Source organism: Hemiscyllium ocellatum, chromosome 10, assembly GCF_020745735.1.
Source record: "Hemiscyllium ocellatum isolate sHemOce1 chromosome 10, sHemOce1.pat.X.cur, whole genome shotgun sequence".
Taxonomy (NCBI): domain Eukaryota; kingdom Metazoa; phylum Chordata; class Chondrichthyes; order Orectolobiformes; family Hemiscylliidae; genus Hemiscyllium; species Hemiscyllium ocellatum.
The window spans coordinates 77,610,243-77,636,638 of record NC_083410.1 but is presented as its reverse complement, the minus strand read 5'-3'; the positions used below and the strand labels follow the sequence as shown (position 1 = coordinate 77,636,638).

The following is a 26,396-nucleotide window of genomic DNA, read 5'->3' as shown; positions in this document are numbered from 1 at the left end:
TTACTTCAGGGTACAACAAGATCTTGATCAGATGGGCAAATGGGCTGAGGAGTAGCAGATGGGGTTTAATTTAGATAAATGATAGGTGCTACATTTTGGAAAGGCAAATCAGAATAGGACTTATACACTTACTGGTAAAGTCCTGGAGACTGTTGTTGAAGAAAGAGACCTCGGATTGCGGGTTCATAGTTTCTTGAAAGTAGAGTTACAAGTAGATGGGATAGTAAAGAAGGCATTTGGTATGCTTTCCTTTATTGGACACAACATTGAGTATAGCAGCTGGGTGGTCATGTTGCAACAGGACATTGGTTAGGCTACCTTTGGAATATTGTATACAATTCTGGTCTCCCTCTTAACAGAAGGTTGTTGTGAAACATGAGAGGGTTCAGAAAAAATTTTGCAATGATGTTGCCAGAGTTGGACGATTTGAGCTACAGGAAGAGGCTGAATAGGCTGGGCTTGTTTTCCCTGGAGCTTTGGAGGCTGAGGGGTGACTTTATAGAGGTTTATAAAATCGTGAGGGGCATGGATAGGATAAATAGACAAAGTCTTTTCCCTGGGGTGGGTGAGTCCAGAACTAGACGGCATAACTTTCAGGTGAGAGGGGAAGGATATAAAGCGTATCTAAGGCATAACTTTTTCACACATACAGTGGTGCATGTATGGAATCAGCTGGCAGAGGAAGTGGTGGAGGCTGGTACAAGTACAAAATTTAAAAGGCATCTGGATGGAAAGGGATTAGAGATATATGGGCCAAGTGTTGGCAAATGGGACTTAATTAGTTTAGGATAACTGGTTGGCATGGATTTGGACCGATGGGTCTATTTCTGTGCTGTACATCTTTATGACTCTACAACTCTATTAAAATGTGCACCTGTCTTTGAATAAACTTCAATTTGAATTGCTATCTTAATGATAAGCGGGTTACTTTGGTTTGTCTGTGCAGATTTAATAGGAGATCCCATTCCCCCACTATTCAATGTTACCTTGAATTAAATTAGATAGCTTAAAACATGACCACCATATGTCCAACAATCATAATAAGTATTATGGACAAGTACGTTATATCAGTACTAGGTGAAAAGGAATCAAAACAAAAGAACCTTCAATCTTGATGCTGGCACTTGTTGCACACAAAAAATGTGTTCCATTCTCCATTATTAGCATCCCCTCGCATGTTAAGTGAAGTTTCTTTTTCCCAGTATAAGAAATAAATGTCCTGAGGCCTTCTGGGTTGCTGCTTACCTCTTTCAATTCCTTCACTAAAAGCAGCCAGTTCAGCAACCAGAATACTGAGAATTCACTTTCTCTTTTGTTGTTCCATTCTTCAATATTTTCTCATCCAATTTTCTCTGTGCCATAATTCCAGCATTTAACTTTAAGAGGTACAGTTAGCTTTAAGTTGAAAAAGCTGATTTTTAACTGGAACCAGTCACTCATGGTAATGCCCTCACCCCTGCCGTTGATATGTTCAGCTAATTACAAGTAATTGAATTGGAATTGCTGAACAAATAGGCCCATGGTCATCTAGTTAGCCTGTCATATTCTGAAGGTCGCATAATATAATTATTTTGGAGCATTGCGATCTGTATTAATTAGTCTACATCAGAACCAGAAAATCCATTCCTCCTAAGTATTCTTAATTTATCCTCTCATATATTCAAAATATTCAAATGTCGTGTTACTTTCTGATGATCACATTCCCTCACAGGGAAATGCAGATTCTGTAAGTAGAATCTGAAGTCTGTGCCCCATGCAATCTGATTGAGGTGACATGCTACATCTCAAGCCATAGTCTTTGAAAACAGTGTGTCAGAAGTCATATAAGAAAACCAACACATTTTTCTGTCAGCATAGAATGATAATTAATATTACGTCACATGATTATGTTCAAGATAAAATGAACAAATTCATTATAAGGTATGACAAAGAAGTAGAAAGGAAGAAAGCAATCATGCAATATTTGAAACACACAATATGTAATAAGGGCCCAAATTTCTACATTTCAAATACTGTTTCACTGCATCTTTTGTTGGATATCACATGAAAGATGTCTTTATACAGTTTAGATAATGTCACATCAGAAACTGGAAATCATAGCTCTGCTTCGCAATGGCAAATACCAAACTGGACACTTACAGAGGATAATTAAATGAACTGTTCCCAATGGTCAGACCGTTACAAGTTTAATCAGTAGTACAAATTTCATTACATGGGTAAACGGCAATGTCCTGAAAATTGGTTTTCTTTTGAAACCATTCAACAGGTGAAAATTAATATCTATTATTTTGTTCTATCTGCAGTGAGGACTTTTATGGTGTAGTGCAAGTGTCTTGTCTCTGGGCCAGAGGTTCTGGGTTCAACTGTCATTTTGGGGACTAGTCTATAGAGGGCACCTATCTTGGAGCAGCAGTTAGGAAACCCCACAGCAGCAGCTGGGAGGTGGAGAAAAACACAGTAACTGTTAAGCCTATAAATTCAACATAGTGCAGATTCAGGCCTAGTCTTTACAGGGCACTTATCTCAGAGGAGCAGCAGCAGCCAGGAGGTCGGGAAAGACATCACGACAATCTTCAGTGCAGCTCCTGTTGATGTCATAACTTTAAAAGGTGAGAAAGGCTCCAGACTGGTGGGTGACCATTCCTGGTTAACCCCTTCTTAACCTACAGTTTTTGAGCAATGAGAACTTTGTTACAGTTAACCGTTTCATAATCTTAGTGATAGAGTAGAAAGTCTAATAAAATAAGTCTATTAATTCTAAACTGAAGCGTAAATTGTAAGTTTAAGAGATGTCTGAAGAGGCCAACCAAGTGGAATGTGCAACTTGTCATGTTTGGGGGGGGGCGGGGTTCGAGATGACCACATCTGCTGGAGGTGCCCCCAGTTGCAAGAGCTGGAGTTCCAGGTCTTGGAGTTTGAGCAGCGCTTGCAGACACTTCACAAAACTGAGAATTACATGGAGAGGTGTTCACAAAGGGACTACAGGGTAACCACCATACAGAACAGAGAGAACAGGCAGGTAGTGCAGGAGTCCCCTGAGGTCCCACTCACGAACTGGTATTCCATTTTGGAAGCTGATGAGGATGCGGGTACCGTGAAGGAGTGCAACAAATGACAAGCTTCTGGCACCACAAGCAGCTTGACTGTACAGAGGGGGAGAAAGAAGAAAGGAAGAGCAATAGAGTTAGGGGATTCTTCAGTCAAGGGAGCAGACAGGCATTTTTGTGGCCGAAGACATAACAACAGGATGGTGCATTGCCTTCCTTGTGCTAGGGTCAGGAATGTCACAGAACGGCTGCAGGACACCCTGAAAGTGGAGGACGATGAGTTAGAGGTCATAGCGCATATTGATACCAATGATATGGAAAAGTGAAGAATGAAGTGTTGCATCAAGAATTCAGGGAGCTAGACAGTCGATTAAAAAGCAGGCCCTCAATGGTTACACTCTCAGGATTACTTCTGGTGCTAAACTAGCAGGTTTAGCAATAGAAAATAGGACAGATGAATGCATGGCTCAAGACTTGATGCAAAAGAGAGGGTTTCAGTTTCCTGAATCACTGGGAGTATTTCTGGGGAAATTGGGACGTTTACAAACAGGACAGTCTGCACTTGAATCACACTGGGACTAACATCCATGTAGGTTGATTTGTTAGTGCTATTGGGAGGAGTTCAAGCTAATCCAGCAGGGGGAGAGGACACAGAACATCGATGAAACAGTGACACATTATACTACGACCATGGAAGCAAGTTCACAGTGAGTTCACCCATGTTAAATGTGTTAGTAAGGTTAGATTTCATGGAATACAGGGAGAACTAACCAATTGAATGTAGAACTAGCTTGAAGGTAAAAGACAGAGGGTGATGGCAGAGGGTTTCTTTTCAGACTGGAGGCCTGTGACCAGTGCCACAAGGATCAGTGCAGGGTCCACTGTTTTTTGTCATTTACATAAATGATTTGGATGTGAACATAAGGGGTATAGGTAGTAAGTTTGCAGATGACACCAAAATTGAAGATGTAGTGGATGGCGAAGAAGTTTGCCTCAGATTTCATGGGATTTTGATCAGATGGGCTAATGGGCTGAGGAGTGGCAGATGGAGTTTAATGTAGATAATGTGAGGTGCTGCATTTTGGAAAAACAAATTAGAACAGAACTTATACATTTAATGGTAAGGCCCTGGAGAGTGTTGCTGAACAGACAGACCTTGGAATGTAAGTTCATAGTTTGTTGAAAGTGGAGTCACAGGTAGGTAGGATAGCGAAGAAGGCATTTGGTACGCTTTCCTTTATTAGTCAGACCATTGAGTACAGGATTTGGGAGGTCATGTTGCAGCAGGACATTGGTTAGGCCAGTTTTCAAATATAGTGTGCAATTCTGGTCTCCTCCAAATCGGAAGGATGTTGTGAAACTTGAAAAGGTACAGAAAACATTTAAAAGGATGTTGCCAGGGTTGGAGGGTTTGAGCTATAGGGAGAGGCTGAATAGGCTGGAGCTGTTTTCCCGGAGCATCGGAGGCTGAGGGGTGACCTTATAGGAGTTTATAAAATAATGAGGGGCAAGGATTGGTTAAATAGACCAGGTCTTTTCCCTGGGGTGGGGGAGTCCAGAACTAGGGGGTATAGGTTCAGGGTGAGAGGGGAAAGTTTTAAAATGGACCTGAGGGGCAACATTTTCATGCAGACCGTGGTGCATTTATGGAATGAGCTGCCAGAGGAAGTGGTGGAGGCTGGGACAATTATAACATTTAAAAGGCATCTGGACGGGTATATGAATAGAAAGGGTTTAGAGGGATATAGACCAAGTGCTGGCAAATGGGACGAGATTAGTTTAGGATGTCTGGTCAGCATGGGCGAGTTGAACTGAAGAGTCTGTTTCAGTGCTATGCACCTCTATGACGCTATGACTCTATAAGTGTCAAGAGAGTAAGGCAAGGCTAGATGGTCTTTAATGCTAGGAGTGTAATAGAAAGACTGATCAGTTAATGGCACAGATTGACGCATGAAAGTATGATATTCTTACCATCACAAAAACATAATTGAGGGAAAGGCAACTCTGGCAACTCAACATTCCATAGCATTGGATCTTTAGGTGAAACAGAGGGAGGTGTAAACAAGATGGTGGTGGAGCACTATTAATTAAGAAGCCAAATATTACAATAAGGAGAGATGATACCTTGGAAGGGTCCTCAAACGAGTCTTTGTGGGTAGAACTTGGGAAAGTTAAGAGGGCAGCCACTTTACTGCATCTATATTATCGACCCACAAAAAGTAACCAGGAAATAGAGGAGCAAATATGTAGACATTCACAAAGGTGGGTTAGAATAATAAATGGGAAATTATCCTGGGTAATTTCAGCTTTTCCATCGTTATTGGGATAATCATAAAATTAAGTATTGAGATTGAGTGAATTTATAATTTACAATATAATAATAATGAATTTGAAATATATCCAGGGTGCTTTTTGTTCCAATATGTAGAAGGCCCAACGAGGGACTGCATAGTGCTGGATCTGGTCCTGGAGAAAGAAACCAGAGAAGTGTTCAAAATGGCAGTGGGGAAACATTTAGGTGGTAGAAACCACAAAATGGTATGGTTCAAATTTGTTCTCGACAGGGAGAAAGGTGACTTTCAAAAGATGGCTCCTCATTGAGGGAAGACAGTTTTTATTAAAATAAAGCAGGATCTGGCCACAGTAGACTGGAAACAGTTCCTTACGGGTTGGTCTACAGTGTAGCAATAGAGACATTCATGAAGTATGTAGGGAGAGAACAGGTCCAACATTATTACAAACAATAAGTTCAAAGAACTTATTCAGGACTCGGTTAAAAAGAGTAGTAGGGCTTTTAGAAAGTTCAAATCAGCTATGATCCTAAAGGAATAAAGGAAATACAGGATGGAATTTAAAACAATTAGAACAAAAAGGTGATATCAGAAATGACTTGTGAACAGGATTAATGAGAATCCTGAGATATTTTATAGATTAGATTCCCTACAGTGTTGGAACAGTCCCTTTGGCTCAACCAGCCCACACTGACCATCCAAAGAGTAAGCCACCCAGACCCATTTCCCTCTGACTAATACACCTAACACTATTGGCAATTTAGCATGACCAATTTACCTAACCTGCACAGCTTTGGACTGTGGGAGGAAACCAGAGCACCTCAAGAAAACCCATGCAGGGATGGGGAGAATGTGCAGACTCCACACAGACAGTTGCCTGAGACTGGAATTGAACTTGGGACCCTGGTACTATGAGGCAGCAGTGCTAACCACTGAGCCACCGTGCTGCCTTTATTTTATAAATATATTGAAGAGATAATATTAACCAGGGAAAGAGTGGGGCACGTTAAGGTCAAAGGGGACAACCTTTGTGTGAAAACACAGGATACTGGAAGGGTCTTGAATAAGTACTCTTCAGTTTCACTCTGGAAAAGGAGAACATGAGTATGGAATTCAGGAAAAGGGGCTGTGATGAACTTGCACAGTTTAACATAGGAAATGGGAGGTATTGGATGCTCCGTCCATCTTAAAAACAGCCAAAACCCCTGGCCCATATGAATTGCATGCTAGATGAAGCAGAAAGGCAAGGCAGGAAATTGCAGGGGCTCTGACACTAATTTTTCATTCCTCTTTATCCACAGTGCAAGTGCTAGAGGACTGGAAGACACTTAATATGGTTCCACTTTTTAAGAGGGTGGTAAAAATGAATGAGGAAATCACAGGTTGTTGAGTCTCACATCAGTGGGAGGGAAAAAAATTGGAGAAAATTATGAAGGAGTGAATTAATATCCACTTGGAAAGGTATGGCTTAATTAGGGATAGTCAGCATGGCTTTGTCAGAGAGCGGTCATGCCCAACTAAATTTATTCGTATTTTTTGAAAATGTGATCGTGTGTGCGGATGAGGGAAGTTCAGTTAATGTAATTTTTATGGATTTTAGCAAAGCTCTTGACAAGCTCCCAGATGAGAGAGTGATTGAGAAGGTTAAAGCACATAGAGTTGATGGAGACTTGATGAGATGGATTAGTAAAAAGACACAAAGGGTAGTGGTAGAACGCTGTTTGAATGACTGGAGACCAATGTCCAATGTTGTACCACAAGGATTGGTACTGCAACCCTTATTGTTTGTTATATACATAAATGATATAGATAAAACTGTGGGGGGAATGTTAAGCAAATTAACAAATGACACCAAGATTGATAGAGTGGCTAATAGTGAAGAAGATGGTTGTTGGCTACACTAAGGTATAGACGGGTTGGTCAGACGAGCAGACCATTGGCAGATGGTATTTCACCCTGATAAGTGTGATGTGATGCACCTTGGACAATGAAACAAGATGAAGATGTATTTAATGAATTGCATGACCCTGGTTAGCTTAGAGGAATAGATTCACAGATTATTCACAGATCTCTGAAGTTGGTAGAGATGTCAATAGCAGGGTGGTGGTGGTGGTGGTATAGTGGTGAGCATATCTGCCTTCCAAGCAGTTGACCCGGGTTCGATTCCCGGCTGCCGCAGTGATGTGGTTTGAAAGAAAAGGCACTGGGATAAATCGAGGAAATAAAGCTTTCATTCTGTGGTAAAACGGATCTGTCGGATTGCTCCTTGCTTTGTGGGCGGCATGGTGGCACAGTGGTTAGCACTGCTGCCTCACAGCACCAGAGACCCAGGTTCAATTCCCACCTCTGGAGTTTGCACATTCTCCCCATGTCTACGTGGGTTTCCTCCGGGTGCTCCGGTTTCCTCCCAAAGTCCAAATAATGTGCAGGTTAGGTGAATTGGCCATGTTAAATTGCCCATAGTGTTAGGTGAAAGGGTAAATGTAGGGGAATGGATCTGGGTGGGTTGCTCTTCAGAGGGTCAGTGTGGACTTGATGGGCTGAAGGGTCTGGTACCACAGTGTAAGTAATCTAATAGGATAATTAAGAAGGCATATGGAATGCTTGCTTTCATCAGATGTGGTATAGAGTATAAGAGCAAGGAGGTCATGTTGGAGTTGTCCAGATTATTGGTCAGGTCACAGCTGGAGTATTGTGCGCTGTTCTGGTCAACTCACTACAGGAAGAATGTGATAGCACTAGGGGGAATACAGAGGAAGTTCACCAAGGTGTTGCTTGGGATGGAGAACTGAGCTACATGGACAGACTAGTAAGGCATATGATTATGTGTGGTATGGTCAGGGTGAATAGAGAACAAATGTTCCCCTTGATTGACGGGTCTATGAGTGGGCATAGCTTTATGGTAAGGGCAAGAGTTTCAGAGGGGATTTTAGAAAAATATTTTTCAATCAGTGGTTGGTGGGAATCTAGAATGCACTGCTTGGAAGATAGAGGAGGTTGGAAACCTTACAACCTTTAAAAAATAGTTGGATGCATATTTCAAATATCATAACATTCAAGGATATGGAACAAGTGCGGGAAATTGGGATTAGCACACTGTTAGTGGCAGTTTTGACAATGCAGACTAGATGGGTTGATGATCCTTTTCTGTGCTGTATGAACAGGCCGTCTACTTGCAGAACATTTCAGAGAACACCTCTGGGACACCCGGACCAACCAACCCAACCACCCCGTAGCTCAACACTTCAACTTCCCCTCCCACTCCACCAAGGACATGCAGGTCCTAGGACTCCTCCATCACCAGACCATAGCAACATGATGGCTGGAGGAAGAGTACTTCATCTTCCGTCTAGGAACCCTCCAACCACAAGGGATGAACTCAGATTTCTCCAGTTTCCTCATTTCCCCTCCCCCCCTACCTTGTCTCAGTCCCAACCCTCAAACTCAGCACCACCTTCCTAACCTGCAATCTTCTTCCTGACCTCTCCGCCCCCACTCACATTCCGGCCTATCACCCTCACCTTATCACCCTCACCTTAACCTCCTTTCACCTATCGCATTTCCAACGCCTCTCCCCCAAGTCCCTCCTCCCTACCTTTTATCTTAGCCTGCTTGGCACACTTTCCTCATTCCTGAAAAAGGGATCATGCCCGAAACGTCGATTCTCCTGCTCCTTGGGTGCTGTCTGACCTGCTGCACTTTTCCAGCAACACTTTTTCAGCTCATCTATGAATATATTCCCAACATGTCAGAACAGGTTGATCAAAACTATCTATCCACCTATGAGGGCTTTTGATGCTGCAGTAGGAGTTCTATCTCTGGGTCAGATGACCTGGACTCAAGCCCCACATGCTCCCCAAGATGCATCTTAACATGTCTGAACAGACTGATATAAGAAATATCTATAACTATCAATGATTTGAGCAATATATATTTTGAACTTTTGGAACAAATCTCCTTTGATGGTTCAACTACTCCAATATAAAGAAAATATCCCATAACTCACCTTTATCACTTGCCAATACTTTTAAAAAATGCTTAGAATCCTTGTATAAGCTTGCATCGAATGCATTACAAATCACTTTTTTTTCTAAAAGAGGAGCAAATAGTTAGCATCTTGAATTATGTTTCTGCATCCTTGTCAATCTACAAAATACTAATCTGCCTGCAGATTGTAGACAACAAGGCTCCAATTTTCATTCTCTAATTTAATAAAGGAGGGCATCACAATCTAAAGCTGACTATTTCTAACCAAATTAACCACATAATTCTATTGTCTCATGACCATTATGCAACACAAGATAGAAGTACAGCTTTTGTATCGGGGCATCTTACTTCTATGAACTGAAACTTGTCTCTCTATTCATTCTGCATTTCAGATTTTAAAGATACCTGCAAATTACTGTAGTCTGCTTCAAAGATCATGCAATCACAGAATATATTTTTAAAAGCTGAAATTTGCAGTTGAAATAATGAATGTATTTCCTGCAATTTTCTCACACATAAGACTTTGAGCAGAATCGCATCAGGCTTTGAGTGAAGTGGGCTCTGGCAAGATGAGTGATAAAATCAAGTGAGCTGTTTGGCAAGGCCTACTTCGGCAAGGCTCATTTCATCAAATCTTGCAAATATTTCTCAAGCGGCCTGATTAGATTCTTGCTAGGCAGCAGCAAGCCCTCATTATTACTTGTTAAGCATCTTTTTAATAGTCTGACTCACCATGGCTCAGTTTTCTATACCACTAAATAAAAACTGCTATTCTATATTTTCTTTGGGGTTCATCTTGGGTTGCACTCAAATTCAAAAGGTGATCTTGTGCTTAAGAAATTGGACACCGCTGTGTTAGAGAATTAAAGCCTGCCTCTAATTCATGAGTAAATATTAAACTGGGCCCCCAGCTCACCAGTGATCCTCTCCTACCAGAACCCATTCTCAGTACTTAGCTTGGGTTCTTGTTAGTTCTTGCTTCAAAAGACCCCCATGTACACTGCACACCAACACCTTGGGTAAACTCCATGAACAACCTCCATCCATGAGCATTGTTTTCTGACATTTACCAGTCTCTATGAACCTTTGTCGCACATCTTTGATCCACTTTGAGGCTATCTCTGCACTTCAATGATGCATTTCAGGTTGCGTTAGCAACTGTCATTGTAATGCTGCAGAAGGACACTGCGCTCAGAGACATGGTCCCAGCTCATTGACTTGATTAGGATGCATCTCTGGGCTCTTCACCCACTTTCACAGTGATTACTTATCTGAGCCTCCATGGATACTCAGGACATCCCTGGCTTGAATTGGTTTTAGCTCTTCCTCCCTCAGCCAACAATACCATAGTCATATTACTGGTCTTGCTGTGCCATGTAGGACTTAAACAAAGTCAATAATCTTGACAAGATTGTGAGCCAGTCTCAATCTAGTCAAGGAATAGCTTTTGCTCAGTATGTCACACTACAGTAAGTCAAAGGCAGCCCTCAATATCAGTCCAGGCCTTGCTCAAGTGGTCAGCGAAAGAGTGCTATACAGATTTGGGTAGAGGAGGCCAAAGATGTGCAGCACGTCATCCGTTTGGACACTTTCTGCCCTTCTGTGGCTTGTTATGTTCCTGGAATAAGAGACTAGCAGGTATCATGAAAGACTAAAGTGGTTACTTGTTGGTATGGTGGAGAGGTGATATGAATGAGTGAGTAGGCAGTGCAGTGGACATGTGAGGTTAGTGCTGTCAGGGTTTGGGTGTGTGACACCAAGTGGGGAACATGTTGCAGGCAACATGAGCATGATCCTTGATTAGGAGGTGGGTACAGTTGCAGAGATAGAGTCAATGTGAGGGGAGATGGTGGCACTTATTCCTGGACCTCAGGCATTTAGTTATGAGGAGAGATTATACAAATTAGGCTTGTTTTATTTAAAATCCAGAAGGTTAAGCTGGTCTGACTGAAATCCTCAAGATATTAACAGGAAAAGACACAGTAGACAAAGATAAACTCTTTCCACTGGTTGGGGATTCTAGAACTGGGACATATTATGAGTATTAGGGCCAGACAGTTTAGGAGAGATGTAAGAAAGATATTTGTAACTTTTTTTCTATGAATGGTAGTGGATGCTAGATCAGTTGTTAATTTTAAATTTGAGATGGATAATTGTTTGTTAAACAAAGATATTAACGGATATGGGCCAAAGGCAAGTTTATGGACTTTTGTCATGGATCAGCAAAGATCTCACTGAATAGCTCAAGGGGCTGGATGGCTTGCTCCTGTTTCTGTGTCTTAAGGGCCAAGGATCTTGGAGTCTCAATCTTAACAACAAGTTTCATTAGTTGAGTAAAGTTAATGCAACAAAACATGGCTGGTACACCATCTGTTCTGATGGAAACCAGTTTTTGACGAGAATGTTTTTCTCAAACAACTACCTTTTAAGTTCATTGCAAATATCCTCACCCATGGTTGTCTCCTTAAGGGCAAAGGGGTGAGAAGATCTTCTTTAGTTATTTCTTTATAAACCATGCAAAAAATGAAAATCTGCTGAACTGTATTGGTCTTATCAATAGATTCATCAAACTTTAATGAGAAGCATTCACAATCCTTCAGATTCTGCTATGGTTCATGAAAGACATCTTCAGAAAGAGATTCCATTCATATTGGTATTCTGGAAGCATAAAAAATAATATGATCTGAATGCCATTTTTGTTTCTTCTTTGTTCACACCATCATTTATCTTTAATTGCTTCATCATCAATGAATGATATCTTTTGTTTGACCAGAAGATAACAAATTCAAAATGATTCTTCGGTGCAGGACTTAATTTCTCCTGCTTGTTTTGAAAAAAATGATAATTCACTTTTTCTGAAGCCATGTTGTTCAAGGGAAAGCTAGCCTTGAATTCACTGTGCGTTGTTTTGTGGTGTTGTTCCAAATTTCCCCTTTTACTTATTGATATACTTTGGCAACAAATAAAGCAGTCTTTTTTTACAGTCTTTTTTTCAATTTAAATGGCAGTCCATTAACTTGTGAAAGTTGTACGTTTTCAGTTTCTTTTTAGGTGATCCAGATTCAACAGCCATCATCATTGTTTCACCTTGTAGTCTGTAACATCACCTTGCTGCTGGTCACTCTGCAGGTAAGCCTCTGGACCAGCCCCTCAAAAACATCAGAATATTTATGGCTGCTTTGAAATTGGAGACGTTTCCGTTGTCACAATTTGTTTCAGGGACCCTTACTAGATTTGTGTTGTTTGCATATTGGATGTAGGGAGTGGCAGCATTTTTTTGTAATTTTTCATTTTCTGCATCGACTTGTGAACAGTTGAAGAAAAAAGCTGCAGGAATGAGATGAGTTAAGCTTCTCTTGCAGAGAGTCCACATGGACATGATAGCTTTCTATGTTTCTATTATTATAACATACTTTCTTCACAAATCAATAGCTAGAATATTTCTTATTCATGTGTTTGCATTGCCATCACAAAGCTTACTTTATCCTGCAATGGTAGCCCAACTGGACCAAACCGAAACAAGATGTACCAAGCTGACAATGCCAGTTAAGAGCATGCACTTTTCTCTAGCCATGCAACTTCCTGAAGTGGAAATCATGCATCAGCATGATAATCAACATGCGCATGGCAAGGAAATACAGGCAGGCAATGAGACTGACTGTTTATGAGATCAACTGTCCGTGACTCTGCAATCCAACAGCAGATCAAGATGTGTGCTGGAAACCACAACTCTAATTATTAAGCTGAAATGAGTTGGAACCCTTGTCTTTCTCTGAATTTAAGGGGCTTTTTCAGAGAATTCCAAATGTAGGGGAATTTCTGTTTGGAATCTTCAATTTCCCTCAGAGTCAGCTCCGTCAGGAAATTCACTCTGTCCCAAAATGCAATTTCAGTCTGTGCTGCCTCAATGACAATCTAGCTATCAGAATATCTGTGTGAAAATCTATGCACTGAGTGAAAATATATATAGACTAGGATAGTTGTAAAACTACTTACGTAGAATCAAGGGTAGAAAAATTTTAAGTCATGAAGAGTTTGCATGATGGTGAAAATTGTGTTTCATTGCCTGTACTTCATGATAAAGTTTTTGATGGCTCAGATCATTCAGTCAGTGAGACCTTTGGATCTGGGACAATGTGGTGAGGCTGTCACATAATTTATTTCCCATTTGGCACACATGTCCCTGAAAAGGGCTGTGTTTATGTTGTGGCCTTTTGTCAGATATGATACATTCAGGTGAACTGAAGGATTGAATATTTCACTTGTTGAAGTATCTTTGAAGCTTGAAGTCTGACAGTAAGAAATTCGAAAAAGCAATTGATTTTGTCCATCACCTCAATATCATCAGCAATGCATTCACATGCAGGAATACTTTCTGTAATTCTATCCATTTTCTGACTGACAACTAGATTGAGAGATAGTCTCTGGAAGCAATATTTTCCAAATGATGTTCTGAAAGTTATGGTTTTCAGAGATTCCTTTGACTAGTGAACAAACCAATATCACTCCTTAACATCCAATTTGGAAAATAATTTACTCCTCTGAATTTGGGATTCAATTCTTCTAATTTCAGAATTTTATGGGAGCATCTATCTATTCTTTCTAAACCTACACTAATTGTGCCTTTTTTTAGGACTAGAACTGCTCCAGGCTGTGTGCTGATAGACACAACTGATCATGACATTATCTTTCATAGTGTACAGCTTGCTCTTAAGCTTCTCTTACATGAGAGCACTTCACTTTCTGGGAGGTTAGTTTGATGGAATTGTATCTCCCCTGAGGTGCAAGCTTTGAAGTCCTCTATGGCATTGAAGTTTCTGTGTATGATTACATGCATTCTTGTCCTTTTCTGCTGCAATTGCTATCTTGGTAATCTCCTGGGCGGTCACATTGTTGAGTTCCAAACATGCTGGTAGTTCTGATATTGCTGGTCTAATTGTGTACACCAAGTACAATAATTTTGGTTTCAAGGCAGAATTTCCACAGCTGCATTTCATTGTCAACATACACGTGCACAGGATGGATGTTCCATTATATGTAATTAGCTTTATTGTTGTAAGTTGCATCATTAACTTACAATACAAGTACGTATAGTTCAGGAATTTTCCCTCCAATACTTATCGATTCCATTTTGGGCAATCTGGCTCATTTATGCCATACTTGGTTGAATGCAATCTTGATGTCAAGGCCTGTCACTCTCACCTCACCTCTTGCTTCAACAATATTGTCCTTGTTTGAACCAAGACTGTAATAAGGTCAGGAGCTAAGTGGCCTGGCAGAACCCAAACTGAGCATCACTGAGCAGGATAATGTTGAGCTGGTGCAACTTGACAATGCACTTAATGATACCTTCCAACACTTTACTGATGATCAAGAACAGTTTGCTGGCATGGTAACTGGCTTTGCATACCAGGCACAGATGGGCAATTTTCTATATTGGCAGGTAGATGCCAGTGTTGTAACTGTACTGGAAGATCTTGCTGCTATTCTTGATGCTTGTGTTTTTTTTTCAGGTCTCTGGCACAGTCCCTGTTGTTGATGCCAGTTTGCTGACATACTTTTGTTTAATTGCTTCATTTTATAAGCTCTGGTTGTATCGCTAGAACCAGATTGTTTGCACAGCTGGGCTCAGTGGCCTTTGGCACTACATGATTTGCAAAGGTATTAGAATGCAGCACAGATTCATGGTGGGTTGGACAGATTATTTCCCAGAAAGATTGCTGGATTTCTATGTGCTGGCTATTGTGCAAAAGCTAGTAGCTGCACTTAGAATCATCAAGTCATAGAGATGTACAGCACAGAAACAAACCCTTCAATCCAACCCCCATCCATGCTGATCAGATATCCCAAATTAATCTAGTCCCATTTGCCAGCACTTGGCCCATATCCCTCCAAACCCTTCCTATTCATATACCCATCCAGATGCCTCTTCAATGCTGCAATTGTACCAGCCTCCACCACTTCCTCTGGCAGCTCATTCCATACTCACACCAACTTCTGCATGAAAAAGTTGCCTCTTAAGTCCCTTTCATATCTTTCCCTTCTCACCCTAAACCTATGCCCTCTAGTTCTAGACTCCCCCACTCCAGAGAAAACCTTGTCTATTTATCCTATCCATACCCCTCACGATTTTATAAACCTCGATAAGGTCACCCCTCAGCCTCCGACGCTCCAGGGAAAACAGCCCCAGCCGATTCAACATCTCCTTATTGCTCAAATACTCCAACCCTGGCAACTTCCTTGTAAATCTTTTCTGAACCCTTTCAGGTTTCACAACATCCTTCCAATAGGAAGGAGACCAGAATTGCATACAATATTCCAACAGTGGTCTAACCAACGCCCTGTACAGCCACAACATGACGTCCCAACTCCCATATTCAATGCTTTGACCAATAAAGGAAAGTGCCTTTCTCACTATCCTATCCACCTGTGACTCCACTTTCAAGAAATTATGAACCTGCACTTCAAGATCTCTTTGCTCAGCAAAACTCCTGAGAGCCTTACATTTAATTGCTGCTCTAATTTGCCTTTCCAAAATGCAACACATCGCATTTATCAAAATTAAACTCCACTTCATGCTTGCAAGTGTTTTGGTCAATCTATGATGGTTTTATTTTTTATTACTATCTTTAAGCAACATGTCAGCCTTTCTTTTTCTCCAAAAGGTCTTTTTTATCTTTGATAGGTGGTGAAGGACTAGCCATTAGATGTAGAATGAGCTCACAGGTAGAAGACATAGGACATCTATGGCATTCCAATTAAAGCCATAAAACATAAAACAGAAATAGACCATTCAGCCAGTCTGCTCTGCCATTCAATGAGATCATGATGAATCTGATAATCTTCAACTCCAGTTGTTTTGTATTTTCCCCATAATCCTTGACTTCCTTACTGATTAAAATTCTGTTTATCTCAACCTTGCATATACCTTAACATCCCAGTCTTAACAGCTTCTGCTGTTAAGATTCCCAAACCTTTGAGAGAATAAATGAACATAGAACATAGAACAGTACAGCACAGAACAGGCCCTTCAGCCCATGGTGTGCCGACCACTGATCCTCATGTATGCACCCTCAAATTTCTGTGACCATATGCCTCCACAACTGCTGCTGGCAACACATTCCATGTTCTCACAAATACTTCCTCACTTTTGTCATTTGCCCTATTTGCCGAGGGGTGCGAGGGAGGAGCGAAGGACTTCTGGGAAGTCATATATTGTGTGGTTGCGTTACCCAAAACACTACTCAGGTAGTGTCTCCCACCCATCCTCCTCCTCCAACCATAAAAAAAAGGTTCTGTGCGCCAGATTGGTAAGGTAACAAGTTTATTTTTTATTCCTTATTTTTCAACAGTCTCTTTGGGAATTTAGAATAGTGGGAATGGAGGTTAGGGCAGTTGACTGTTCCTCCTGCAGAATGTGAGAGGTAAGGGTCACCACTAGTGTCCTGCTGACTACTTCTGAGTGGGAAGTGCACCCAACTCCAGCTCCTCGAAAACCGCGTTAGGGAACTGGAGCTAGAGCTGGATGAACTTCAGATCATTCGGGAGGCAGGGGGTTATTGAGAGGAGTTACAGGGAGGTAGTCACTCCTCAGGTACAAGTAAAAGGCAGATGGGTTACAAGCAGGGGACGGAAAGGGAATTGGCAGGCAGTGCAGAGATCCCCTGTGGCTATTCCCCTCAACAATAAGTATACCATTTTGGATACTGTTGGGGGGAATTACTTACCAGGGGAAAGCAGTGGGGTACAGGGCTCTGGCACAGAGTCTGTCCCTGCTGCTCAGAAGGGAAGGGGGAAGAGGAGCAGAGCGGTAGTCATTGGGGACTCCATAGTTGGGGGGACAGATAAGAGGTTCTGTGGGCACAAGAGAGACTCACGGTTGGTATATTGCCTCCCGGGTGCCAGGGTTTGTGATGCCTCTGATCGTGTTTTTGGGATCCTTAAGGGGAAGGGGAGCAGCCCCAAGTTGTGGTCCACATAGGCACCAATGACAAGGAAGAGAGATGGGGATTTAAGGGAAAAATTCAGGCAGCTAGGATGGAAGCTTAGAGCTAGGATGAACAGGAGTTGTTGTCTCTGGTTTGTTGCCCGTGCCACATGCTGCTGAGAGGCGAATAATGGGGAGAGAGAGGAGTTGAACATGTGGCTACAGGGATAGTGCACGAGGGAGGGTTTTGGATTCTTGGATAATTGGAGCTCTTTCTGGGGTAGATGGGACCTCTACAAGCAGGATGGTCTTCATCTGAACCAGAGGGGTACCAATATCCTGGGAGGGAAAATTCGCGAAAGCTATTGGGGTGGGTTTAAACTAATCCAGCAGGGGGATGGGAGCCAAAATTGTAGTTCGAGTATAGAAAAGGTTGAGAGTAGGGAGGTCTGAAATCAAGTTTCAGGGACGCAAGATGGCACTGGCAAGCAAGAAGTTGGTTGAAGTGTGTCTACTTCAACGCTGGAATAAGGTGGGTGAACTTGCAGCATGGGTTGGTACCTGGGACTTCGATGTTGTGGCCATTTCAGAGACATGGATAGAGCAGGGACAGGAATGGGTGTTGCAGGTTCCAGTATTTAGATGTTTCAGTAAGAACAGAGAAGATGGCAAAAGAGGGAGTTGTGTGGCATTGTTGGTCAAGGACAGTATTACAGTTGCAGAAAAGATGTTAGGGGACTCGTCAACTGAGGTAGTATGGACTGAAACAGGAAAGGAGAGGTCACCCTGTTGGGAGTTTTCTCGAGGCTTCCAAATAGTTCCAGAGATGTAGAGGCAAGGATAGCAAAGATGATTCTCGATAGGAGTGAGAGAGACAAGGTAGTTGTCATGGGGGATTTCAATTTTCCAAATATTGACTGGGAACACTATAGTACGAATACTATAGATGGGTCAGTTTTTGTCCAGTGTGTGCAAGAGGGCTTCCTGACACAGTATGTAGACAGGCCAACAAGGGGTGAAGCCACATTAGATTTGGTACTGGGTAACGAGCCCGGCCAGGTGTTAGACTTGGAAGTAAGTGAGCACTTTGGTGATAGCGATCACAATTCTGTTATGTTTACTTTAGTGATAGAAAGGGATAGGTGTATACCAATGGGCAAGAGTTACAGCTGAGGGAAAGGCAATTACAAAGCGATTAGGCCTGATTTAGGAAGCATAGGATAGGAAAGGAAACTGCAGGGGACAGGCACATTAGAAATGTGGAGCTTATTCAAGGAAAAGCTCCTGTGTGTCCTAGATCAATATGTACCTGTCAGGCAGGGAGGAAGCTGTAGAGTGCAGGAGCCGTGGTTTACGAAGGAAGTGGAGTCTCTGGTCAAGAGGAAGCAGAAGGCTTATGTTAGGATGAGATGTGAAGGCTCAGTTAGGGCATTTGAGGATTACAAGGTAGCCAAGAAAGACCTAAAGAGAGAGCTCAGAAGAGCCAGGAGGAGACATGAGAAGTCGTCGGTGGATAGGATCAGGGTATACCCTAAGGCTTTCTATAGGTATTTAAGGAATAAAAGCATGACAAGAGTAAGATTAAGGCCAATCAAGGATAGTAGTGGGAAGTTGTGTGTGGAGTCAGAGGAGATAGGGGAAGCATTAAATGAATATTTTTTTGACAGGATTCACTCTGGAAAATGACAATGGCTACTAGACTAAGTGGGATTGAGGTTCACAAGGAAGAGGTATTAGAAATCCTGCAGAGTGTGAAAATAGGTAAGTCCCCTGGGCCAGATGGGATTTATCCTAGGATCCTCTGGGAAGCCAGGGAGGAGATTTCCGAGCCTTTGGCCTTGATCTTTAAATCGTCATTGTCTACAGGAGTAGTGCCAGAAGACTGGAGGATAGCAAATGTGGTTCCCCTGTTCAAGAAGGAGAGTAGAGACAACCCTGGTAATTATAGACCAGTGAGCCATACTTCAGTTGTTGGTAAAGTGTTGGAAAAGGTTATAAGAGATAAGATTTATAATCATCTAGAAAAGAATAATTTGATTAGGGACAGTCAGCATGGTTTTGTGAAGGGTAAGTTGTGTCTCACAAACCTTATTGAGTTCTTTGAGAAGGTGACCAAACAGGTAGATGAGAGTAAACCGTTTGAAGTGGTGTATATGGATTTCAGCAAGGCATTTGATAAGGTTCCCCATGATAGGCTATTGTACAAAATGCAGAGGAATGGGATTGTGGGAGATATAGCAGTTTGGATCAGTAACTGGCTTGCTGAAAGAAGACAGAGGGTTGTAGTTGATGGGAAATGTTCATCCTGGAGTCCAGTTACTAGTGGTGTACTGCAAGGGTTGGTGTTGGGTCCACTGCTGTTCATCATTTTAATAAACTACCTGGATGAGGACGTAGAAGGATGGGTTAGTAAATTTGCAGATGACACTAAGATCGGTGGAGTTGTGGATAGTGACGCAGGATGTTGTAGGTTACAGAGAGAGACACAGATAAGCTGCAGAGCTGGGAAGAGAGGTGGCAAATAGAGTTTAATGTGGACAAGTTTGAGGTGATTCACTTTGGTCAGAGTAACCGGAATGCAAAGTACTGAGCCAAAGGTAAGATTCTTGGTAGTGTAGATGAACCGAAAGATCTCGGTGTCCAGGTACACAGATCCTTGAAAGTTGCTATCCAGGTTGACAGGGTTGTTAAGAAGGTATACAGTGTTTTAGCTTTTATTAATGGAGAGGATCGAGTTCCGGAACCATGAGGTTATGCTGCAGCTGTACAAAACTCTGGTGCAGCTGCACTTGGAGTATTGTGTACAGTTCTGGTCACCGCATTATAAGAAGGATGTGGAAGCTTTGGAAAGGGTGCAGAGGAGATTTACTAGGATGTTGCCTAGTATGGAGGGAAGGTCTTATGAGGAAAGGCTGAGGGACTTGAGGCTGTTTTCTTTAGCGAGAAGAAGATTGAAAAGTAACTTAATAGAGACATATAAGACAATCAGAGAGTTAGATCGAGTGGACAGCGAGAGCCTTTTTCCAAGTATAGTGACGGCAAGCACGAGGGGACATAGCTTTACATTGAGGAGTGATAGATATAGGACATATGTCAGAGGTAGTTTCTTTACTCAGAGAGTAGTAAGGATATGGAATGCTTTGCCTGCAACGGTAGTAGATTTGCCAACTTTAAGTACATTTAAGTCGTCATTGGACAATCATATGGACGTACATGGAATAGTGTATGTTAGATGGGCTTTAGACTAGTATGACAAGTCAGCGTAACATCAAGGGGCAAAGGGCCTGTACTGTGCTGTAATGTTCTATGTTCTATGTGTGAGCCCTTATTCTGAGATAATGTACTCTGGACCTGAACCCTCCCATGATGGAAAGTAAGATCATCCAGTGAAATTATATGGGTAGAACTGAGAAATAAGAAATGAATGGTCATCTTATTGGTATTTTATTACCAATAAGTCATCAGCAGGAAATTGAGAAGCAAATATGAAAAGAGATCTCAGATATCAGTAAGGATAAGAAGATTATTGTGGTAGGAATTTTAACTTTCCAAACATAGACTGGGACTGTCACAGTGTTAAGGGCTGAGATAGAGAAGAAGTATGTACAAGAATATTTTCTGATTCGATATGTTGATGTAGTTATTACAGAAGGCGCAAAACTTGACTTTCTCTTGGGAAATAAGGCAGGGCAAGTGATTGAGGTGGCAGAGGGAGAGCACTTTGGGGCCAGTGATCATAATTCTACTAGTTTTAAAATAGTGATGGAAAAGGATAGACCTGATCTAAAAGTTAAAGTTCTAAATTGGAATAAGGCCAATTTTGACGATGTTAGGCAGAAACTTTCAAACATTGATTGGGAGACACTATTCACAGGTAAAGGGATAGTTGGAAAGTGGGAGGCCTTCAAAAATGAGATAACGAGAGTTTAAATACAGTACATTCCTTTTAATGTGAAAGGCAGGGGTAGTAGTTGTGTGGAATGCTGGATGGCCAGAGAAATTGAGGTTGTAGTCAAGAATAAGAAGATATAGACAGCTGAAATCAAGTGGTCTTGTAGTATTCTCACTAGACAATTAAAGTAGAGACCCAGGTACAAAACCTCACCATGGCAGATGGTGGAATTTGATTTCATTTTTTTAAAAATCTGGAATTAAGAATGTAATGATGACCATGAATCTCTTTCCACTTGTTGGAAAAACCCATCTGGGAATTCTTTAGGGAAGGAAACTGGTCCTTGCTTGGTCTTGCTTACAGATCCGCAGCAATGTGGTTGACTCTTCATTGCCCTCTGGGCAATAAGCACTGGCCTAGCCAGCGATGCCATCATCCCCTGAATGAATTGAGAAAAAAATCCCTAGACGTGTACAAGGGCAGTAGGAGTATATTTAAGCAGGAAATCAAGAGGACAAAAAGAGGACATGAGATAGCTTTAGCAAATAGGGTTGAGAATATTATAGTAAAAAATGAGGTCTACAGATGCTGGAGATCACAGCTGAAAATGTGTTGCTGGTTAAAGCACAGCAGGTTAGGCAGCATCCAAGGAATAGGAAATTCGACGTTTCGGGCATAAGCCCTATGCCCGAAACGTCGAATTTCCTATTCCTTGGATGCTGCCTAACCTGCTGTGCTTTAACCAGCAACACATTTTCAGCAGTTGAGAATATTATACAAATACATTAAGGGCAAAACAGTAACTAAGGATCGAATAGGGCCCCTTAAAAATCAATAAGGCCATCTATTGTGGAACCGCAGGAGTTGGATGATATACTAAATGGACATTTCACATCAGTAGGTACTGTTGAGAAGGGCAAGGAAGATAAAGAATTTGGGGAAATAAATAATGATACCTTGAAAAGTCTCCATATTACAGAAGAGGAGGCTGGATGTTTTAAAACACATAAAGATCGGTAAATCCCCAGTAAATCAGGTCTATCCCAGAATTTTGTGGAAAACTAGAGAAGGGGCTGCTGGACCCACATCAATAGCCACTGGTGGGTTGCTGGAAGATTGAAGGTTGCCCAGTGTGGTGCCAATAGTTAAGAAAGATGGTAAGGAAAAACCAGGGAACTATTGACAGATGAGCCTTATGTCAGTGGGGAGTAAGTTGTTAGAGGGAATCCTGAGGGACAGGATTTACATGCATTTGGAAAGGCAAGAACTGATTGGGGATAGTCAACATGGCTTTGTGCGTGGGGAATTATGTCTCCCTAATGTGATTGAGATTTTTGAAGAGGTGACAAAAAAGATTGATGTAGGTAGACTGGTAGACATTGTCTATATGAACTTTAGCAAGGCGTTCAACACGATTCTGCATGGTAACCTGTTAATGAGGTTAGATCACACGAAATCCAGGTGGAGCTAGTCAATCAAATACAAATTTGTCTTGAAGCTAGGAGGCAGAGGGTGGTGGTGGAGGATTTTTTTTGGATTGAAGCTCTGTGACCAATGGTGATGCTGGGTCCACTGCTTTTCACCATTTATATAAATGATTTGGGTGTGAATATACGAGGTCTGGTCAGTAAATTTGAAGGTGACAGCAAAATTGATGGTGTAGTGGTCAGCAAAGAACATTATCTCAGAGTACAAAGTGACCTTGATCAGATGGGCGGTTGGGTTAGGGAGTGGCAGATGAAGTTGAATTTAGACAAATGTGAGGTGCTGCACTTTGGTAATGCAAATCAGGGCAAAGTTCACACAGTCAATCGTAGGGCCCTTGGGAGTGTTGCTGAAAAAAGAGACCTAAGGGTGCGGTGCATTGTTCTTTGAAAGTGGAGTCACAAGTATACAGGGTGGTGAAGAAAATGTTTGCCTTCTGTGGTCAGTGCACTGAGTATAGGCATTGAATGTCATGTTGTGGCAATGCAGGATATTGATGAGGCCACTTTTTTAAAACTGCATTCAATTCTGGTCTCCCTGTTGTAGGAATGATATTGTTGAATGTGAAAGGGCTCAGAAAAGACATACAAGAATGTTGCCAGGGTTGGAGGGTTTGAGCTATAGGGAGAAACAGAATAGGCTGGAGCATTTTTTCCTGAAGCGTAGGAGGCCGAGGGGTGACCTTACAGAGGTTTACAAAATCATAAAAGGCATGGATAGAGAAAATAGCCAAGGTTGTTACCCGGGGGGGGGGGCTTGCCCAAGATTAGAGGGCATAGGTTTATGGTGAGAGGCGAAAAATTTAAAAGGGACCGGAGGAGCAACATTTTCGTTTTCATTGTGTGTGTGTGTGTGTGTGTGTGTGTGTGTGTGTATGTAATGAGCTGCCAGTGGAGGTGCTGGACTCAGGTTTAATTACATCTTTTAAAAGGCATCTGGATGGGTACATGAGAAGGAAGGGTTTAGACAGATATGGGCCAAAAGCTGGCAAACGGGGGAAGCTGCATTTGAAGTTGAGATTAAAGAGGGCATATTGGCCTCAGCAAGATCAACATATCTACAATCAGTAAATGATGACTTCTCCCAGTTTGGTTTTATTAAAAGTGGTTGCCTTAGAAGTTCTGCCTGACTTGCTGCGGCCAATAGTGTTGTTGTAGAGTCATGGAGATCAATGGCACAGAAAAAGTCATTTGGCCCATCATGTCTACACCAGTCAAGAATAAACACCCAAATATTCTTGTCCCATTTTCCAACAGTTGGCCCCTAACAAGTGCACATCTAAGTACTTCTTAAATGTCATGTACAGAACCTGGTACCACTGTCTTTCTTTCTCTCTCGCACGCGCTCACTCTCTCTCTCTCTCTCTCTCTCTCTTTCTCTCTCATAGCTGCAGCATTCTATGGAAGATGAGCAACTGTTAACTTCCTGCAGTTTTTCTGAATCACGACAGCACCTTTTGCTGGAAAGTTCTGTGCATCTTTCAAAGGTTGTTGATGCTTTTGGGCTTTCAAAAGCATATGTTTTCCATCAATTTTAGTGGAACAGACACAGAGACAGCAATAAGTTCTGCGCCTAGATCCATTGCAGATGTTTCCAAAGAGCCTATGTGGACAATGTCAGAAACAGAGTGTCTCTTCAGTAAAGTGATTATTCTGCAGTCAGAGCACAAACAAAAAACATTTATACAGCATCATCCAAATGGTGGATCATGGATGCCTCCAACAAGGCAGACAATTGGGTGCCTCCTGATGAAACGTTTATATTGTAGCCTGATTCTGATGTATGCTACACAAACCACGGAACAAACGTATCATAAGAGATTGTAAGTGTTGTAGGAAGAACGTGATTATTTTCCCCACCCCACCCCCAACCCAACACCCACTTACCAAAGAAAGACACTATTACAGAGAGTAATGGTGTGGATATTTTGTAGGAGAGAGCGAGGACTGCAAGTGCTGAAGAATCAGAGTCGAATGGTGTGGTGCTGGAAAAGCACAGCAGGTCTGGCAGCATCTGAGCAGCAAAAGAATTGATGTTATATGCATAAACCCTTCATCAGGCATGTGGGGGTGGTGGGGGTGCAGGAAGGGGGTCGAGAGATAAAAAGGAGGGTGGGAATGAGGCTGAGGGATAGGTAGCTGGGAAGGTGATAGGCAGATGGATGTGGGGGTGATGGTGATAGATTGGAGGGGAGGATGGGGCAGGAAGGAAGATAGCAGGTGGGACAGTTCAAGAGGGCAGTGGATTGGATCTGGGATGAGTTGGGAGAGGGGAGGTGAAGAAACTGGTGAAATTGACTTTGATGCCGTGTGTTTGAAAGGTCCCAAGGCAAAAGATGAGGCGTTCTTCCTCCAGGCATTGGGATGCTAGGATTTGGCAGTGGAGGAGGCCCAGGATTTATGTGTCCTTAGTGAACTGAGAGGGGGAATTAAAATGGTCGACCACAGGGCGGTGGGATTGTTTGGTGCAGGTGTCCCAGAGATGTTCCCTGAAACGTTCCGTAGGTTGGTGTCCAGCCTCCCCAGTGTAGAGAGGATCACATTCAGAGCAACAGACACAGTAGATGAGGTGTTTGGATGTGAAGGAAAATCTCTGATGGATATGAAAGGATCCTTTGGGGCCTTGGATGGAAGTGAGGGGAATGGTATGGGCACAAGTTTTACACCTCTTGTGGTGGCAAAGGGAAGGGCTGTGAGTGGAGGGTGGGCTGTTGGGTGATGTGGACCTAACGAGGGAGTCGTGGAGGGAATGGTCTCTGTGGAATGCTGATGGGGTGGGGAGAGAAATATATCCCTTGTGGTGAGGTCTGATTGTAGGTGGTGGAAATGGTGAAGGATAATGCATTGCATCTGGAGGTTAGTGGGGTGGAAGATGAGGACCAGGAGGTTCTACCCTTGTCATGGTTGGAGGATTAGGGTCCAAGGGTGGAGGTGTGGGAAGTTGAGGAGATGTGCTGGAGGGCATTGTTGACCATGTGGGAGGGGAAATTGTGATCCTTGAAATAGGACAAGTCAAGGAGCCAGCTGAACAGCTCTTGGACCTTGTGCAGGCTATAACAAGACCTTGGAATGTGTTTATGAATTGTGGATTTTTGACTGCAACTTTACAACTCACCTGACATTTCTTCTACTTTACAGCCATTACTTGTAATGTTCAATTATATGGTCAAGATTGCTTGTGCCAGGATTGTAGTTGAAAGTGAGGACTGCAGATACTGGAGATCAGAGCTGAAAATGTGTTGCTGGAAAGCGCAGCAGGTCAGGCAGCATCCAAGGAGCAGGAGAATCGACGTTTTGGACATAAGCCCTTCTTCAGGCTCATGCCTGAAACATCGATTCTCCTGCTCCTTGGATGCTACCTGACCTACTGCGCTTTTCCAGCAACACATTTTCAGCCCAGGGTTTTAGTTGACATGGTTGGTCATTGCACAAATTTGACCTCCAGAATTCTGTGATAACAGGTGTCTTCAATCTGTACTGATTGGTGTCTCAGTAATGCAATTGTCCTGTGAAGATCCTGGCTTCATTCACAGATAGAACCTACCCCTCTCAAGATACAAAATTTACTTCTCAAAATCTGCATATGATGGGAACTATTTTTCATTTCCATTGTGCATTTGTGATTTGGATGAGGGAAGATGATGACAAGGTAATCATTCACAGACTGATCTATGGGCTCAGTTTTTCAATCTATGTGACTGCACCATATCCAGCCAGGCACAGCCCCTCTTTCCTGCTAACCTTGCATTTGGTTCTGCCTTTTTCCTC

General features: G+C 42.3%; 1 long non-coding RNA gene and 1 other non-coding gene across 3 annotated transcripts in view; both read left to right on the top strand.

Moving 5' to 3' along the window:
- LOC132819470 (uncharacterized) overlaps positions 1-26,396 on the top strand; it is a 139,468-nt gene that overhangs the window by 88,404 nt on the left and 24,668 nt on the right. The gene's annotated exons all lie outside the window — the stretch shown is intronic.
- On the top strand, positions 7,445-7,516 carry trnag-ucc (transfer RNA glycine (anticodon UCC)). The gene has a single exon. It is a non-coding gene; the product is annotated as a tRNA-Gly (tRNA).